Below are 18,882 nucleotides of genomic sequence, written 5' to 3' on the forward strand. Positions count from 1 at the left end.
AAAGACTCTTCTGCTATTGAGGACCACTTCACCATTACAGAGTCTTTACCTTTCGTCAGGTCTGTCAGAGGGGCAGCTATAGTTGCAAAATTTGGAATAAATCTTCTATAATACCCCGCAATGCCAAGAAAGGCCCTGACCTGCTTCTTGTTTGCAGGACGTGGCCACTCCTGGATGGCTTCTATTTTACTCACTTGAGGTTTTATGACACCACAGCCAATAGTGTAGCTGTCACGTACCTGGTGGAAGGAGCCCGGAGTGCAGGGAGCGGCCTCTCGTAAGCCTCTGGCTCGAGATTCCCTGAGAGTGGGAACAGGGACTCTAGAGGTCAGAGGGCACAAGTGCCAAGCAGGTGATGGTAGATTTGGCCCTGGAGCTGGCGTCAGACAGAGGCGGGTGCAAGCAGGTGGTTCTGGAACAGCTGGTGAACAGTCAGCGGCTGGCAGCGGGTGCAGGTGATCGTACTGGAGCGGCTGGCAGGCAGGCAGCAGGTGGCAGCGGTCACAGATGGCAGACTGGAACGGCTGGCAGGCAGGCAACAGGCAACAGCGGTCACAGATGGCAGACTGGGTCAACTGGCAAAACAGCAGGGTCAAACACAGGCCGGGTCGTCAACGGGCAGGCAGCAGAAGTACAAGGGAGAAGGCAGAAGCGTAGTCAGACAGTCCGAGGGTTAAGGCTGGCAGCAAGCAGGAGTAATCAGGAACAGGCCGGGTGGATCAGAGCAGGAACAATCAGGTTAGCAGAGGTAAGTCACAGGAACGCTGTAGAAAGGACAGCACCGGGGCACTAGAACGAATTCCTTAAGAAGCCCTCTGGGCGCCAAGAACGGTCGCACGGCGTGCCCGCGCGCGCCCACGTGAAACCGCGCAGCCGTTCGTGACCCCGCGCACCCGCGTGCGCACGTTCGCAACCTCGCACACCCGCGTGCGCCCGTTCGTGCCTGCTCGCACCCGCGTGCGTCCGTTCGTGCCAACGTGCGCCCAGGGAACCCTATTAGCGCACAACGGAGGGATTCTGTGAATAGGTCTTCCCTGGGCTGCTGGATCTCGGGGACGACCATGACATTGCCCCCCCCCAAAGGGGCAGCCTCCGGATGCCCAACTGAGCCATCTTACCCGGATGGGCCCTCTCAAAGGCGAGAATCAGTCTTCTGGCGTGAATATTAGATTCAGGTTCCCAAGAATTTTCTTCGGGTCCGTATCCCTTCCACTTCACCAAGAATTGAACTTGATTACGTCTACGCCTACAGTCCAGGATAGATTCCACCTCGTACTCGACTTCACCGTCGATGATCACAGGTTCAGGTGGGACAATCCTCCGGCTGTCAAAGGGATCTGGAACGGCTGGTTTGAGCAAAGCTACATGAAATACGGGGTGAATCCGGAACGATTCTGGCAGTTTCAGCTCAAACGCCACGTCATTTATCTTCTTCACGATTGGGAAGGGACCCACAAACCTTGGCCCCAACTTCTTAGTAGGACAGGCCATCTTTAGGTTCAACGTGGAGAGCCAAACTTGGTCCCCGACTTTGAGTTCAAGCTCCCCTCTCCTCTTCCTGTCAAAAACCTCTTTATTATATTTCTGGGTTCTTGTCATGGTCTCCTGCAGCAGTCTGTTATTGGAGCTGAAAAAGTCAATACTCTCCTGAACCGCTGGTACCGGGCTTTCTGGCAGGTCATTGGACAGAAATGAGGGATGGAAGCCGTAGTTAGCGAAGAATGGGGACTGACTTGTGGCCGAGTGGATTGAGTTGTTGTAAGCAAATTCTGCTAACGGGAGCAAAGGAGCCCAGTCGTCCTGAGAAAACGACGAGAAGCAGCGCAGATACTGCTCCAGCGTCTGGTTCGTCCGTTCCGTTTGCCCATTGGTCTGTGGGTGGTAAGCAGATGAAAGACAAAGATCGATCTTCAGGGCCCTACAAAGTGCTCTCCAGAACTTGGACGTAAATTGCACTCCCCGATCAGAAGTAATATTTGCAGGAACGCCATGTAGCCTCACAATTTCTTTAATAAACACCTCGGCTGTTTCCGAAGCGGAGGGGGTGCCCTTCATTGGCAAGAAGTGGGCCATCTTAGTTAGCCTGTCCACTACCACAAAGATTGTGGAGTAGCCTTCTGATGGTGGTAGCTCTACGATAAAGTCCATCGATATAATCCGCCAAGGCCTCTCTGGGACAGGTAATGGTTTCATCAGACCCCAGGCCCTGGACTTGTTGCCTTTGTTCCGGATGCAGGTGACACATGCCTCCACATACTTTTTACAGTCAGACTTCAACTGGGGCCACCAAAAGGTTCGCTGAACCAGTTCGGTGGTCTTAAGGGCTCCGAAATGGCCGGCCAGCGGGTGATCATGGCATGAACTGAGGACTGGGACCCGGGTCTCCTGGGGAACAAAAATTTGGTCTTCATACCAGAGAAGTTCGTCTTTGGCCAGAAGCGTGACATTGGGTGGAGGAACAGCACTAGCGGAAGCCCGCTTGATCAGAGACAGCAGATCCACTTGAAGGAGAAGGAAGTTCCCTGAGGTCAGAATGGTATCTGGATGGGGAGACGTCTCGGGCTCGTTGAACATTCGGGACAGGGCGTCCGGTTTGGTATTCTTTGACCCCGGGCGATAGGTTATATGGAACGAAAACCGGGAGAAGAAAAGAGCCCATCTGGCCTGACGTGGCCTTAACCTCTTGGCGGACTTCAAATACTCCAGATTTTTATGATCTGTGTAAATAAGGATTGGGTGTGTGGCCCCCTCCAGTAGATAGCGCCATTCTTCGAGGGCCACTTTAATGGCTAATAGCTCCCGGTCTCCGACATCGTAATTTGCCTCTGCTTCGGATAGCTTGCGGGAAAAGAATGCGACTGGGTGCAGACGGGACCTAAGCCCATGTCTCTGAGATAGAACCGCCCCAACCGCAATCTCAGAAGCATCGACCTCTAGAATATAAGGCCGAGTCGGGTCAGGATGCTTGAGAATAGAGGCCGACACAAACAAGTTCTTCAGAGTGGAGAAAGCTTCCTGAGCCTCTGGGGACCATTGGAACTTCTGGCCCTGCTTAGTCAGTCTCGTGATGGGGGCTATAATAGTAAAAAATCCTTTAATAAATTTCCTATAGAAATTCGCAAATCCAATGAATCGCTGGACCCCTTTTCTGTCAGTAGGAGCGGGCCAATCACGGATGGCGGAGATCTTCTGAGGGTCCATCTCGATGCCATCTACCGAAATTACCAACCCCAGGAATTGAATGCTTTGTTGTTCGAAAGTACATTTCTCCGGTTTGGCATATAGCCCATGAAGTCGGAGTCGGGTTAGTACTTTCCTGACGTGTTCCCGGTGCTCTGCCAGGGAGGAGGAGAAGATCAGGATGTCGTCTAGGTAGGTAATGACGAACAGGTCTAGGTAATCTCTGAAGATGTCGTTGATGAAGTGCTGGAATGTGGCGGGGGCGTTACATAAACCAAAGGGCATGACCAGGTACTCAAAATGCCCGAAGCGAGTACGGAAGGCAGTCTTCCACTCGTCGCCATCACGGATGCGGACCAGATTGTAGGCCCCCCGGAGATCCAGCTTCGAAAATACTGCTGCAGACCCCAGTCTTTGGAAGAGTTCCGGCACAAGTGGCAAAGGATAACGATTCTTAATAGTTATCTTGTTAAGGGCCCGGTAGTCAACGCTGGGGCGCAAGGTTTGGTCCTTCTTCTCCACGAAAAAGACATATAAATCCCTTCCTTAGATTATCATCTAAGTAAGTCTTCAAAGCCACCAACTCAGTCTCTGATAGTGGGAAAATTCTCCCAAAGGGAATTTCTGCCCCTGGAAGTAATTCTATAGGACAATCATATGGCCTGTGAGGAGGTAAGGTCTCTGCACCCTTTTTACTAAACACATCCAGGAAGTCATGGTAGGCAGGAGGTACAGCTCGGCGGGTTTCTGCGTCAACTTCCAGGCAGAGCAACGAGGAGGAGGCCAGGTCGGTTCCCGACAAGCAGTGCTGGAGACAGTAAGGTGAAAGGAATTTTAATTCCACAGTGGTCCAGTCAATCTGGGGGTTATGTGCCCTTAGCCAGGGCATACCGAGAATGATAGGGAAGAGGGGGGAAGTAATGATATCCAGACAGAGCAACTCTTGGTAGATCCCGGCAATGGTAGTCAATAATGGTTGAGTCTCCCGAGTCACAGGTTCGGATTTGAGAGTAGAGCCGTCGGCCAGATGTATAGAGAGTCCTTTTGCCCTGGGCCGAAGAGGGATGTTATGTCTTGAGGCAAAAGATAAATCCATAAAGCCACTGCAAGCTCCCGAATCAATAATAGCGTTGGTCTGGACGTTCCCTCCTGGTAGCTGCAAGGAAATGGACACAGTCAGATGGGAGGTAGTGCTAGGAAAGTCAGACGTAAGGGCAGGAGACACGGAGAGGCACTTACGGAGCTTGGCAGGGCAATTGCGCACAAAATGTCCAGACTCTCCACAGTATAGGCAGAGGTTTCCCACCCGACGGCGTTGGCGTTCTTCTGGCGTCAAAGAAGGCCTAAGTAGACCCAGCTGCATGGGTTCGGGGAGATCCAGATTCGTCGTGGTGGCAGCGGGAGAGGCAGGATGAGGAGAGCTGGGGACCCGAGGAAGCATCCACACTGGACGAGGAGTTGTTGAGGACCGCTCCAGACGGCGTTCCCTTAGCCGCCTGTCAATTTGGATAGCGAGCTCCACCAAGGCTTCTAAAGTCTCTGGAATGCCCACTCGGGCAAGCTCGTCCTTCAAGGGTTCTGATAGGCCCATACGGAACTGATAGCGTAATGCTGCGTTGTTCCAATCTGTGTCGGAACTCCAGCGTCGGAACTCCGACACATAGTCCTCTACAGGTCGGCGGCCTTGCTGTAGAGAGTGCAGAGCCGCTTCAGCTGTGGCGGTTAATTGTGGGTCTTCATATAACCGTGACATGGCCTGAAAGAAGACGTCCAGGGTTTCAAGGGAAGGATCCTTCTTCTCTAGTAAGCGGTGGGCCCAGGACTGAGGTTCGCCAGTAAGTAGAGAAATGACATATCCCACCTTGGTGGCTTCAAGAGAAAAGGTCCTGGGCTGGAGAGCGAAGAAAAGTTCACACGAATTGCGAAAAGTCCGGAATTTTCCACGATCTCCAGAGAATCTCTCGGGTGTAGGTACCCTAGTTTCAGGGGGCAACATCACCACAGAAGGGGTAGCTGAAGTCCCGGAAGCAGCTGGAGAGGAAGTAGACAGGGCCAGGACCCGTTCCTCTAGCTGACTATAGCCCTCCTGTAAATTCTTCACCGCTTGAGTGAGTCCTGCGAGGTGGCGGCAAAGTTCGTCCATAGGAGAGGCTCCCTGCGTGGGCTCGGACATGGCTGTCCTGTACTGTCATGTACCTGGTGGAAGGAGCCCGGAGTGCAGGGAGCGGCCTCTCGTAAGCCTCTGGCTCGAGATTCCCTGAGAGTGGGAACAGGGACTCTAGAGGTCAGAGGGCACAAGTGCCAAGCAGGTGATGGTAGATTTGGCCCTGGAGCTGGCGTCAGACAGAGGCGGGTGCAAGCAGGTGGTTCTGGAACAGCTGGTGAACAGTCAGCGGCTGGCAGCGGGTGCAGGTGATCGTACTGGAACGGCTGGCAGGCAGGCAGCAGGTGGCAGCGGTCACAGATGGCAGACTGGAACGGCTGGCAGGCAGGCAACAGGCAACAGCGGTCACAGATGGCAGACTGGGTCAACTGGCAAAACAGCAGGGTCAAACACAGGCCGGGTCGTCAACGGGCAGGCAGCAGAAGTACAAGGGAGAAGGCAGAAGCGTAGTCAGACAGTCCGAGGGTCAAGGCTGGCAGCAAGCAGGAGTAATCAGGAACAGGCCGGGTGGATCAGAGCAGGAACAATCAGGTTAGCAGAGGTAAGTCACAGGAACGCTGTAGACAGGACAGCACCGGGGCACTAGAACGAATTCCTTAAGAAGCCCTCTGGGCGCCAAGAACGGTCGCACGGCGTGCCCGCGCGCGCCCACGTGAAACCGTGCAGCCGTTCGTGACCCCGCGCGCGCACGTTCGCAACCTTGCGCACCCGCGTGCGCCCGTTCGTGCCTGCTCGCACCCGCGTGCGTCCGTTCGTGCCAACGCGCGCCCAGGGAACCCTATTAGCGCACAACGAAGGGATTCTGTGAATAGGTCTTCCCTGGGCTGCTGGATCTCGGGGACGACCATGACAGTAGATAAAGGAGTGCTATGAATAGATCTGGCGCTATACCTGTGTATCAGAAACTTAATAATGTGCTAAATTAAATTTAAAATTGTTACGTTAATCCGGTGTGTAAGTGTTAGTGTGCAATATATTAGTGTTGGGATAAAGTATAAAATATAAACTGTAGGTGGGAAGTAAAAACTCAAAAATATATGTGTATAAATTGTTAAAAATTTACCAGCATGCTGGCTGGAAAAGTAAAATATTGTCTCAGGTGCGATAAACCTAAATAGGTGATTACCTTATGCACTCTTAATCACATGAATACCTTAAACATGTGAACTACTTAATAAATCAGGTAAAAATTATACATGTAAATATGAACCATAAACATAATACAATTGTGCACAAATGTGACAAATAAAATCTATGCGTGCAATACTAAAATGTACAATAAATCTGTGATAAATATCAAATAAAATCTATGCGTGCAATACTAAAATGTACAATAAATCTGTGATAAATATCAATACCCCACGTGAAACATGCCAAATATTGGGAGTGAAAAAAGAAAAAATGAAAATGGAAATAAATTTAAAAGGAAGTGAATTAAAAATTCCAAAAATAAAATAAAAATGAAAAATAAAAATAAAAATTTGACCATGACAGTAGCCCAAATACTTGGCTTCATCTAGACCAATGGCACATTTTTTGGGATTTGCCGTAAAACCGTCTTTGAAGAGGGAATCAAGGACAGCCTGGACACGAGGCAAGTGAGACTCCCAGTCAGCACTATATACCACTATGTCATCTAAATAGACTGCTGCATATCGTCGGTGGGGTCTTAGGGTCCTGTCCATGGCCCTCTGAAATGTCGCAGGGGCATTTTGCAACCCAAAAGGCATTTTTTTTATATTGAAATGAACCCTCCGGGGTCACAAATGCAGTCTTCTCTTTGGCGCTATCAGTCAGGGGTATTTGCCAATACCCTTTTGTCAAGTCCAAAGTGGTAATATAGCGAGCTTTGCCAAGTTGGTCTATAAGTTCGTCTACTCTGGGCATTGGGTATGTGTCAAACTTTGTCACTGCATTAAGCTTCCTGAAGTCATTACAGAACCTCCAAGTGCCATCCGGTTTTGGGACTAACACGATGGGGCTAGACCAGTCACTATTGGATTCCTCAATAACATCAAGTTCCAACATTCTTTTAACTTCATTGCTGATGTCTTTTCTCCTCGCTTCAGGGATTCTGTATGGTTTGAGCTTGACACGTACCCCAGGTTCAGTAACAATATTATGCTGAACTGCTGAAGTCATGCCAGGTAACTCTGAAAATGTCTCTTTATTCCTTATCAGGAACTCTCTAGCTTCCTGTTTTTGGGAACATGACAAGGTATCAGGAATTGTGACCTCATGAATCATAGGGGACTCAGTGCCCTTAGTCGTTACCGGGAGGGATCTCACAGTTAACGCCAGTCTATCCTTCCAGGGCTTTAACAGGTTTACATGGTAAACCTGCTTGGGCTTCCTTTTTCCTGGTTGATACACCTTGTAGTTGACTTCCCCAACTCTTTCAATTACTTCAAAGGGACCCTGCCACTTAGCCAGGAACTTGCTCTCAACAGTAGGAACCAATACCAGGACCCTGTCACCAGGTGAGAAAACCCGGAGTTGGGCCCCCCTGTTGTATATTCTCCGTTGGGCTGCCTGGGCCTGTAGTAACTGTTCTTTTACCATCGGCATGATTGCTGCAATCCTCTCCTGCATTTGAGTGATGTGCTCAATTACATTTTTATGGGGTGTCTGCTCCCCCTCCCAAGTTTCTTTGGCTATGTCTAAAAGTCCCCGAGGGTGTCTCCCATAAAGCAACTCAAATGGAGAGTACCCCGTAGAAGACTGGGGAACCTCCCTGATGGCAAACATCAAGTATGGTAACAGGAAGTCCCAATTTTTCCCATCCTTGTCAACAACCTTTTTTAACATGCTCTTTAACGTCTTATTGAAGCGTTCCACCAAGCCATCCGTTTGAGGATGGTACACTGAGGTTCACAACTGTGTCACCTTAAACAACTTGCACAGCTCCCTAGTTACTCGCGACATAAATGGGGTGCCCTGGTCTGTAAGGACTTCTTTAGGGATGCCCACCCGACTGAATACCATAAACAGCTCCTTGGCGATGTTTTTAGCAGAAGCGGTGCGTAAGGGAACCGCTTCAGGGTAACGGGTAGCATAATCCATGATTACTAGGATATGCTGATGACCCCGGGCAGACTTGGGGAGTGGACCCACAAGGTCCATGGCAATCCTCTCAAAGGGCACTTCAATAATAGGTAATGGCACTAAAGGACTTCGGCAGTGGGGTAGTGGGGCTGACATCTGACACACAGGACAGGATTGACAATAATTCTTAATGTCTTTCTGTACCCCGGGCCAGTAAAACCTACGCAACACCCTTTCAGTCATTTTTCAACCCCTAAATGGCCTCCTAGCAATTGCCCATGGGCAAGTTCCAACACCACCCGTCTGTATGGCTTAGGGACCACCAACTTTTCAACAACTTCATCATTCATTTTACATATACGATACAGTAAATCCTCACTGCTGCTGAAATAAGGAAAACAGGGCCTGTCCCCTGGTTCGACAGGTACCTCATTAATCACTATTACATTTTGCCAGGCCCTGGCAAGGGTCTGGTCTTTTCTTTGCTCAGTACCAAAATTTTCTGTGTGCACATTAAGGTCAGCAAACTCGAACGTAGGCTGGGATTCAGCAGACGGTTGTCCAGCTCTACTGGTGGTGGGGACTTCCTCAGACCCCTCCAGTTCTGCTGCCATAACCGATAGAGGAAAGCACGGAGAGTCCTGAGAGGAACCCCCTGTACCCATTTTGTCAGTAGTGGCCAGGAGTTCTGGCTCTGCCACTGAGTCAGGCACTGCGACTGGGTCGAAACGATCCCACAGTTCCCAAAACGTAGGGAAGTCCCTGCCAATGATGGCTCTGTGCACCAAGTTGGGGACAAGTCCAACCTGATGGGTCACCGTACCTAAGCCAGTTTTAAACCGAACAGTGGTTACAGGGTACTCGCTGGTATCCCCATGAATACAGGTCACAGCAATTTTTTTAGCATGACAATTCACAGGTTCAATCATTTCAGCTGTAACCAAAGTCACTAGACTTCCAAAGTCCAACAAGGCTGTAATAGGCTTATCATTAACAGTCATTTGGCACACTGGTTTTCCCATATTTGGCGCTGCAGCACATGAAACAGCTGCAAACATAGACTGTCTCCTAATGGAAAAATCGCACTGCATCGGTTCATCTGTCAATGGACAATTTGCTGCGACATGTCCCAGTTCTTGGCAACGAAAACACCTGACCAGTTCCCCAGTTTGGTTTGCTGACAGGCAATGGCTTCCCTTGTTTGGGACACCAAACTTCAGTCCTGGCAACAAAATTCCTCTCCCCTATTTCCTTGCCCTCTTTACCACCCTCTTCCCTTGGAACAGTCTTACCGGTTGCCTGGGGAGACCGTGGCTTTGGGTAGAAAGTCTGCGCAGTTGTAGGGGTGGTGACCAGGTTTTCTGCAGCAAAGTACCTTTTAACGAGTTCCACAAGGTTTTCCGCTGATTTGGGGTCTCCTTGACTCACCCACCTCTGCAGGGGAATTGGTAGTGACCTCAGGAACCGGTCCATGACCACACGCTCCACTATTTGTGGCCCAGACAGGGACTCTTTCATATGTCTCCCGCTTCTGCTGATTCCAAATCATAGTAGGCCTTCTGCGATTCTCCAGAAAGCAAAGGAGCAACCAGTCCTGCCCACTGGGTTTTAGGCCAACCTTCCCTCTTAGCAGTCCGCTCAAACGTTAGCAGAAAGGCCTCTGGATCATCATCTGTAGTCATCTTAGAAAGAAAGCGACCCACATGGATGGCTGAGGGCTTATCTCCAACATCAATTTTAGCAGGTGACCACTGTGCTAGCGTCTCCACAACCTCCGTCAAGGTTTTCCTATCCGCTTTGGCATCAGTGGCTAGCTGTTCAAACAGCCTCTGCGATTTCTCCTGTGCGATAGCATTAGCTTGCTGTAGTGCAGCCTTAATTGCAGCATTTGTTTGCTCCTGTACAGCACTAATCTGTTGGAACAGCACCTTGGTTTGCTCCTGTGCGATAGCATTAGCTTGCTGTAGTGCAGCATTTGTTTCCTGCTGTGCAGCGTTTTCTCGCTGTTGTGCAGCGTTGAGTACAGTGTTTGTTTTCTGCTGTGCAGCGTTTGCCTGTTGTTGTGTAGCTTTGGATATCATCAATTGCTTTAGGATTTCCTCCATGTTTTAGTCACTCTAGGTACTGGCCTTTTAAGTAGTAACTTACTACAGCTGCCCGCATTCTCCACCATATGTAACCTGGGGGACAGGTAACAGGTACAAAGCTCCCTGGGATGAGCAGTTTCTCAGGCACAGATACCCAAATCCGATAAGTGACAAACAGTGCTGTGTTTATTGGGGTATATACAAGTCCATATACAGGTGCTGTACAGTGCTTCATAAAACAAAATAAAGGGCAAAGTAACAAAACAAAAAACCTAGCCGTGTCACGGCTCTAGCTATACAGTCTGCAGGCCCTCACTACCAGGCTGAACAAGCCTACTGCTTGTCAGTCTCTACAAAGAACTGCGTAACAGGTTTTACCAACCTTACTCTCTTCACAAATGAACTTTGTGTGAATGTACCAGGCAGAGAGCAAAGGCTGTCTGCTCAGGTGAGATTAAATTAGCCTGGGGAGGAGGACCAAGATCCGAACTGGATCATGGATCACAGATTTCTGAACGTGTATGAGAGGAACCTGGGAGAGGTATAAACCCCGAACAGGACTTTTCCTGGCTCTCTCTGGGACGCTCTGCTACAGTAGGCAGGTCAGACGAGCATCATCGGGAACAGTTGGTAACTGTGGAGAGAGAAGAGAGCTGGCAATTAGCCAACAGCTGAGTGGCCAGCCCAGAGAAGGAAGGGCTAAGCCAGCCCTGACAGTTCTTTACTGTAAGGTGGTTAGGAATTCTCTTCCACAGGCAGTGGATTCAGCGGGGAGCATCGATAATTTAAAAAAATATATATTAGATAAGCACCTGAATGACCAAAACATACAGGAATATACAATGTAATACTGACATAAAATCGCACATAAGTTATGACTTGATGGGCTTGTGTCTTTTTCAACCTCGCCTACTATGAAGTTGAGTGGGAGGTAATGTGTTACTCACACCACGGAGACCAGAGGGCTTCATATTTAGCTACTCTGTCTCTAACAACTGCTTCTATTTTAGCATATATCATGGCTTGTGTATGCTTATTTTTAACTGAAAGGATAAAGAAGGTAGGGGACTTCCATGCTTTAGCGATAATTTGTTTAGCCGTTGTTGTAATCTGTAAGACATTGTGTCAATTCTAAATTTAGAAGTGCAACAGCTGGATCTGAAGAAAGAGGCATATTAGAGTGGATAGCATGCTAAACAGGTCAGACCAAAAGGCCCACATTACCAGACATGTCACCCAGATGCGTAGGTAGGTGCCCCAGGTAGCGCAGTGGGGTAGTAATGAGGAACATATTTGGTGATCCTGGCAGGGTCCAAGTACCAGCTGGTTGAGACTTTGTAATTGGTATGCCAGATGTTGTTCCAGTCTATTGTGTCCGTTCCAAGTTTCTTTCCCACTTAGGGACATAGGAAAGGGTAGAGGGGGGAACCAGTTTGAGAAGATGAGACTAAAGGGCTGAGATTAGGCCTCGCCTGTGTGGGTTGATCTTACATCCTTGTTTAAAAAAAAAGGGATATAGAGGGGGCAGAGAGTCTTTAGGGATGAAAGATGTAGGGAAATGTTTAATTTGGAGATAGCAAAAGATTTTGGAAGAGGGGATGATCTGTGATTCTCTAAAGATGGAGAATGGTTTAACACCAAAAGGGGTCATACATTTGTAAGTAGGGATGAGATTTCCTGAGTACCACACCCGGAAAGAGTATAGAGTGGCACAAGGCAAAGTAGAAAGCAGGATTACGGGTGAAGGAAAGCATAGAATTATGAGATGATTGGACTTAAGATGGTCCCAAAGGTAAAGGGAGTGACGAATTATGGGGTTAAGTATGGTACGTTAATCAGAGTGCCAGAGGGGGTTAGCAGCCAAGAGGGGGTCACAGTCTACATACACCAAAGCTACCCATAGGGGTATTTCAGAGTTAGCGTAATACTTGGGCAGTTGGAATAGTTGGACAGCATGGGGGTATCTTGCAAATTTGGGGAGACTTGATAGATTTCCAAATGCAAAAAGATGTGTGTCGCTGCAACAGACACAGGAAATAACCTGGAACTGGGATGGTCAATACTCACAAGAGATATAGTATCTTAGGAAGGATGGTCATTTTGACCATTGTTATCCTGCCTGTCCAGGGTAGCAGAAGGTTAGACCAGTCATGAGATTGGTAAGGTGTGTCAGCATAGGAGGGTAATCAAAGTAGAGGTTGGATAGATTAGCTGTTCATTTCATTAATAAAGTATGAGATGGTGTGGGAGGACCAAGGGAATGAAATTGGACCAGCTCAGCAGCGGGTATGGAAATGTTTAGGAATGTAGATTTAGGAGAGTTCATTTTAAGACGCGAGATGTAGCCAAAGACATCTAAAAGTATAAGAAAATTGGGAGCAGAAATCAGCGGTGATGTCATGAAAAATAGGACATCATCAGCAAGATGACAGCTGATTTCCAATCCCCGGGTATTGGGGTCATGGGGGATCAGGTGGGCTAGGGGCTCAATAACTAAGGCAAGTGGTGAGAGCACGTTGTTATATTCCTCGTTTACTAGGGAAAGGATCTGCTCTATAACCCATATATTGCATGAAAGCCGTAGGGTGAGCATACAGAGATGAGATCCAGGGAAGAATGCATACCGAACCCCCAGCAGTAAAAAAAAATGGATATAGGGCCAAGAGACAGTGTCAAAGGCCTTTCTGATGTCTAAAGCTAGAAAAGATAAGTAGGCATGTGGGCTAAAAGGACTGAGCGTAAGATGTTGTCTCCTGCTTGGCAGGTGGGAATGAAACCCGCTTGAACTTTATGTATAAAAGAACCTATAATAGGATTATGGCAAGGATTTTGGCTAGTAGGTTGATGTTGAGGTTGTGAAGGGAGGTACTGTAGTTTAACCAAAAATAGTCATCTGTCTAGGGCTTTGGAAGCATGGCGATGGTAGCTGTCAATGTTTTAGGTCAGAAAGCCTGGCTGGTGAGAATAGTGTTGTAGGCTTTAACCAGCACAGGGGACAGTAGGTCAGCAAACTTTTTATAGTATGTAGCCGGGAAACCATCGGACCCAGGACACTTATGTGCCTTTAAAGATTTAATGGCAAGCAGTACCTCCTCTAGTTCAATCAATTTCTCAAGATTTTTGCGTTGCAAAGTGGAGAGAAAGGGTAAAGTAACATGCGAAAAAAGAGTGTCAGTGTGGGCATGGTCAAGGGAATCAGCTTCTGAATAGAGTGACTAGGGCTAGGGCGGTCCATATCAGAGGTCATAGGAAAGCTGCCAAAAATAGGACCTAAACAAACATAGAAGGTCTAAGTGTATGTACACATATAAATTGTACCCCATTCAAACATAGGCAAATATGCCATTACCTAAATCTAGTAGAACAGTAGGGTCAGCCAAGGCTCAGCTCATATGAACTTGCTGGTTCAAATTCAATAGTTATGACCTCTGATATGGACCGCTCTTGCATCAATTTGTGGGTTCTGACCTTGATCCCAACATATTAGAACTCAGTCGAATGGGATGTACAGGTGTATTACCAATATGGTGTGTAGGTGAGATCACATTTTGGATATATATTGTCTATATCATAAACATGTGTTTCAATGTTCTTTTCCTGATCTTTGTATACACTTCATTGTATCTTGTAACTTTAAATCACTTTGTCTTAGTGCTTGTTAACATGAATGATATTTATGCATGTATTCAATTTATTTTGATTCATGTATGCATCTATTTCATTTACAGTTTATCTACTAGATATACCAACTACTCCTGAGGAAGCTCATTTTCGGAGCGAAACATGTTGAGTGATATATTTTATAAGCTCCATAAACTGTATCAAAATTCTTAATCAAAGAATGTGATTAAGTGTTTTTACTTATTTTTTACATTGTCTTGTATGTCTTGTGTATAATAAAAATTGGTGTTATTTTTACGCTATTTCCTTCTGCTTGATATAGTTTCTATCATGATATATCAGCACCTTGATAGTCCCTAAGGGTTAGATCCCTTGCCCCTGTTGTGTGTTTTTTCGTAAATAACTTAGGAGTGGAGCTAGGAATGAAATGAGTCTCCTGCAGACAAACAACTTGGGCCTTAGTTAATGCAAAGACCTTAAAGGCCTTGGTACTTGTGTGGGGAATTGAGCCCTTGGACATCAAGAGTTCATATGTTTAGTGGTCCCATGGTAGGATAAGGTATGTTCTAATATGGAGCCTGTCCCCTGGTTCGACAGGTACCTCATTAATCACTATTACATTTTGCCAGGCCCTGGCAAGGGTCTGGTCTTTTCTTTGCTCAGTACCAAAATTTTCTGTGTGCACATTAAGGTCAGCAAACTCGAACGTAGGCTGGGATTCAGCAGACGGTTGTCCAGCTCTACTGGTGGTGGGGACTTCCTCAGACCCCTCCAGTTCTGCTGCCATAACCGATAGAGGAAAGCACGGAGAGTCCTGAGAGGAACCCCCTGTACCCATTTTGTCAGTAGTGGCCAGGAGTTCTGGCTCTGCCACTGAGTCAGGCACTGCGACTGGGTCGAAACGATCCCACAGTTCCCAAAACGTAGGGAAGTCCCTGCCAATGATGGCTCTGTGCACCAAGTTGGGGACAAGTCCAACCTGATGGGTCACCGTACCTAAGCCAGTTTTAAACCGAACAGTGGTTACAGGGTACTCGCTGGTATCCCCATGAATACAGGTCACAGCAATTTTTTTAGCATGACAATTCACAGGTTCAATCATTTCAGCTGTAACCAAAGTCACTAGACTTCCAAAGTCCAACAAGGCTGTAATAGGCTTATCATTAACAGTCATTTGGCACACTGGTTTTCCCATATTTGGCGCTGCAGCACATGAAACAGCTGCAAACATAGACTGTCTCCTAATGGAAAAATCGCACTGCATCGGTTCATCTGTCAATGGACAATTTGCTGCGACATGTCCCAGTTCTTGGCAACGAAAACACCTGACCAGTTCCCCAGTTTGGTTTGCTGACAGGCAATGGCTTCCCTTGTTTGGGACACCAAACTTCAGTCCTGGCAACAAAATTCCTCTCCCCTATTTCCTTGCCCTCTTTACCACCCTCTTCCCTTGGAACAGTCTTACCGGTTGCCTGGGGAGACCGTGGCTTTGGGTAGAAAGTCTGCGCAGTTGTAGGGGTGGTGACCAGGTTTTCTGCAGCAAAGTACCTTTTAACGAGTTCCACAAGGTTTTCCGCTGATTTGGGGTCTCCTTGACTCACCCACCTCTGCAGGGGAATTGGTAGTGACCTCAGGAACCGGTCCATGACCACACGCTCCACTATTTGTGGCCCAGACAGGGACTCCGGCTGTAGCCATTTCCTCACCAGGTGAATTAGGTCGAACATCTGCGATCTTGGGGGCTTCTCCCCTTGAAAGAACCAGCTGTGGACCCGCTGTGCTCGAACTGCCAAAGTGACACCAAGTCGTGCCAGGATTTCCCATTTGACTCTTTCATATGTCTCCCGCTTCTGCTGATTCCAAATCATAGTAGGCCTTCTGCGATTCTCCAGAAAGCAAAGGAGCAACCAGTCCTGCCCACTGGGTTTTAGGCCAACCTTCCCTCTTAGCAGTCCGCTCAAACGTTAGCAGAAAGGCCTCTGGATCATCATCTGTAGTCATCTTAGAAAGAAAGCGACCCACATGGATGGCTGAGGGCTTATCTCCAACATCAATTTTAGCAGGTGACCACTGTGCTAGCGTCTCCACAACCTCCGTCAAGGTTTTCCTATCCGCTTTGGCATCAGTGGCTAGCTGTTCAAACAGCCTCTGCGATTTCTCCTGTGCGATAGCATTAGCTTGCTGTAGTGCAGCCTTAATTGCAGCATTTGTTTGCTCCTGTACAGCACTAATCTGTTGGAACAGCACCTTGGTTTGCTCCTGTGCGATAGCATTAGCTTGCTGTAGTGCAGCATTTGTTTCCTGCTGTGCAGCGTTTTCTCGCTGTTGTGCAGCGTTGAGTACAGTGTTTGTTTTCTGCTGTGCAGCGTTTGCCTGTTGTTGTGTAGCTTTGGATATCATCAATTGCTTTAGGATTTCCTCCATGTTTTAGTCACTCTAGGTACTGGCCTTTTAAGTAGTAACTTACTACAGCTGCCCGCATTCTCCACCATATGTAACCTGGGGGACAGGTAACAGGTACAAAGCTCCCTGGGATGAGCAGTTTCTCAGGCACAGATACCCAAATCCGATAAGTGACAAACAGTGCTGTGTTTATTGGGGTATATACAAGTCCATATACAGGTGCTGTACAGTGCTTCATAAAACAAAATAAAGGGCAAAGTAACAAAACAAAAAACCTAGCCGTGTCACGGCTCTAGCTATACAGTCTGCAGGCCCTCACTACCAGGCTGAACAAGCCTACTGCTTGTCAGTCTCTACAAAGAACTGCGTAACAGGTTTTACCAACCTTACTCTCTTCACAAATGAACTTTGTGTGAATGTACCAGGCAGAGAGCAAAGGCTGTCTGCTCAGGTGAGATTAAATTAGCCTGGGGAGGAGGACCAAGATCCGAACTGGATCATGGATCACAGATTTCTGAACGTGTATGAGAGGAACCTGGGAGAGGTATAAACCCCGAACAGGACTTTTCCTGGCTCTCTCTGGGACGCTCTGCTACAGTAGGCAGGTCAGACGAGCATCATCGGGAACAGTTGGTAACTGTGGAGAGAGAAGAGAGCTGGCAATTAGCCAACAGCTGAGTGGCCAGCCCAGAGAAGGAAGGGCTAAGCCAGCCCTGACAGTTCTTTACTGTAAGGTGGTTAGGAATTCTCTTCCACAGGCAGTGGATTCAGCGGGGAGCATCGATAATTTAAAAAAATATATATTAGATAAGCACCTGAATGACCAAAACATACAGGAATATACAATGTAATACTGACATAAAATCGCACATAAGTTATGACTTGATGGGCTTGTGTCTTTTTCAACCTCGCCTACTATGAAGTTGAGTGGGAGGTAATGTGTTACTCACACCACGGAGACCAGAGGGCTTCATATTTAGCTACTCTGTCTCTAACAACTGCTTCTATTTTAGCATATATCATGGCTTGTGTATGCTTATTTTTAACTGAAAGGATAAAGAAGGTAGGGGACTTCCATGCTTTAGCGATAATTTGTTTAGCCGTTGTTGTAATCTGTAAGACATTGTGTCAATTCTAAATTTAGAAGTGCAACAGCTGGATCTGAAGAAAGAGGCATATTAGAGTGGATAGCATGCTAAACAGGTCAGACCAAAAGGCCCACATTACCAGACATGTCACCCAGATGCGTAGGTAGGTGCCCCAGGTAGCGCAGTGGGGTAGTAATGAGGAACATATTTGGTGATCCTGGCAGGGTCCAAGTACCAGCTGGTTGAGACTTTGTAATTGGTATGCCAGATGTTGTTCCAGTCTATTGTGTCCGTTCCAAGTTTCTTTCCCACTTAGGGACATAGGAAAGGGTAGAGGGGGGAACCAGTTTGAGAAGATGAGACTAAAGGGCTGAGATTAGGCCTCGCCTGTGTGGGTTGATCTTACATCCTTGTTTAAAAAAAAAGGGATATAGAGGGGGCAGAGAGTCTTTAGGGATGAAAGATGTAGGGAAATGTTTAATTTGGAGATAGCAAAAGATTTTGGAAGAGGGGATGATCTGTGATTCTCTAAAGATGGAGAATGGTTTAACACCAAAAGGGGTCATACATTTGTAAGTAGGGATGAGATTTCCTGAGTACCACACCCGGAAAGAGTATAGAGTGGCACAAGGCAAAGTAGAAAGCAGGATTACGGGTGAAGGAAAGCATATAATTATGAGATGATTGGACTTAAGATGGTCCCAAAGGTAAAGGGAGTGACGAATTATGGGGTTAAGTATGGTACGTTAATCAGAGTGCCAGAGGGGGTTAGCAGCCAAGAGGGGGTCACAGTCTACATACACCAAAGCTACCCATAGGGGTATTTCAGAGTTAGCGTAATACTTGGGCAGTTGGAATAGTTGGACAGCATGGGGGTATCTTGCAAATTTGGGGAGACTTGATAGATTTCCAAATGCAAAAAGATGTGTGTCGCTGCAACAGACACAGGAAATAACCTGGAACTGGGATGGTCAATACTCACAAGAGATATAGTATCTTAGGAAGGATGGTCATTTTGACCATTGTTATCCTGCCTGTCCAGGGTAGCAGAAGGTTAGACCAGTCATGAGATTGGTAAGGTGTGTCAGCATAGGAGGGTAATCAAAGTAGAGGTTGGATAGATTAGCTGTTCATTTCATTAATAAAGTATGAGATGGTGTGGGAGGACCAAGGGAATGAAATTGGACCAGCTCAGCAGCGGGTATGGAAATGTTTAGGAATGTAGATTTAGGAGAGTTCATTTTAAGACACGAGATGTAGCCAAAGACATCTAAAAGTATAAGAAAATTGGGAG

Source organism: Lithobates pipiens, unplaced genomic scaffold, assembly GCF_037356315.1.
Source record: "Lithobates pipiens isolate NorthernLeopardFrog02 unplaced genomic scaffold, aLitPip1_a1.2 Scaffold_16, whole genome shotgun sequence".
In the NCBI taxonomy this organism is placed as follows: Eukaryota; Metazoa; Chordata; class Amphibia; order Anura; family Ranidae; genus Lithobates; species Lithobates pipiens.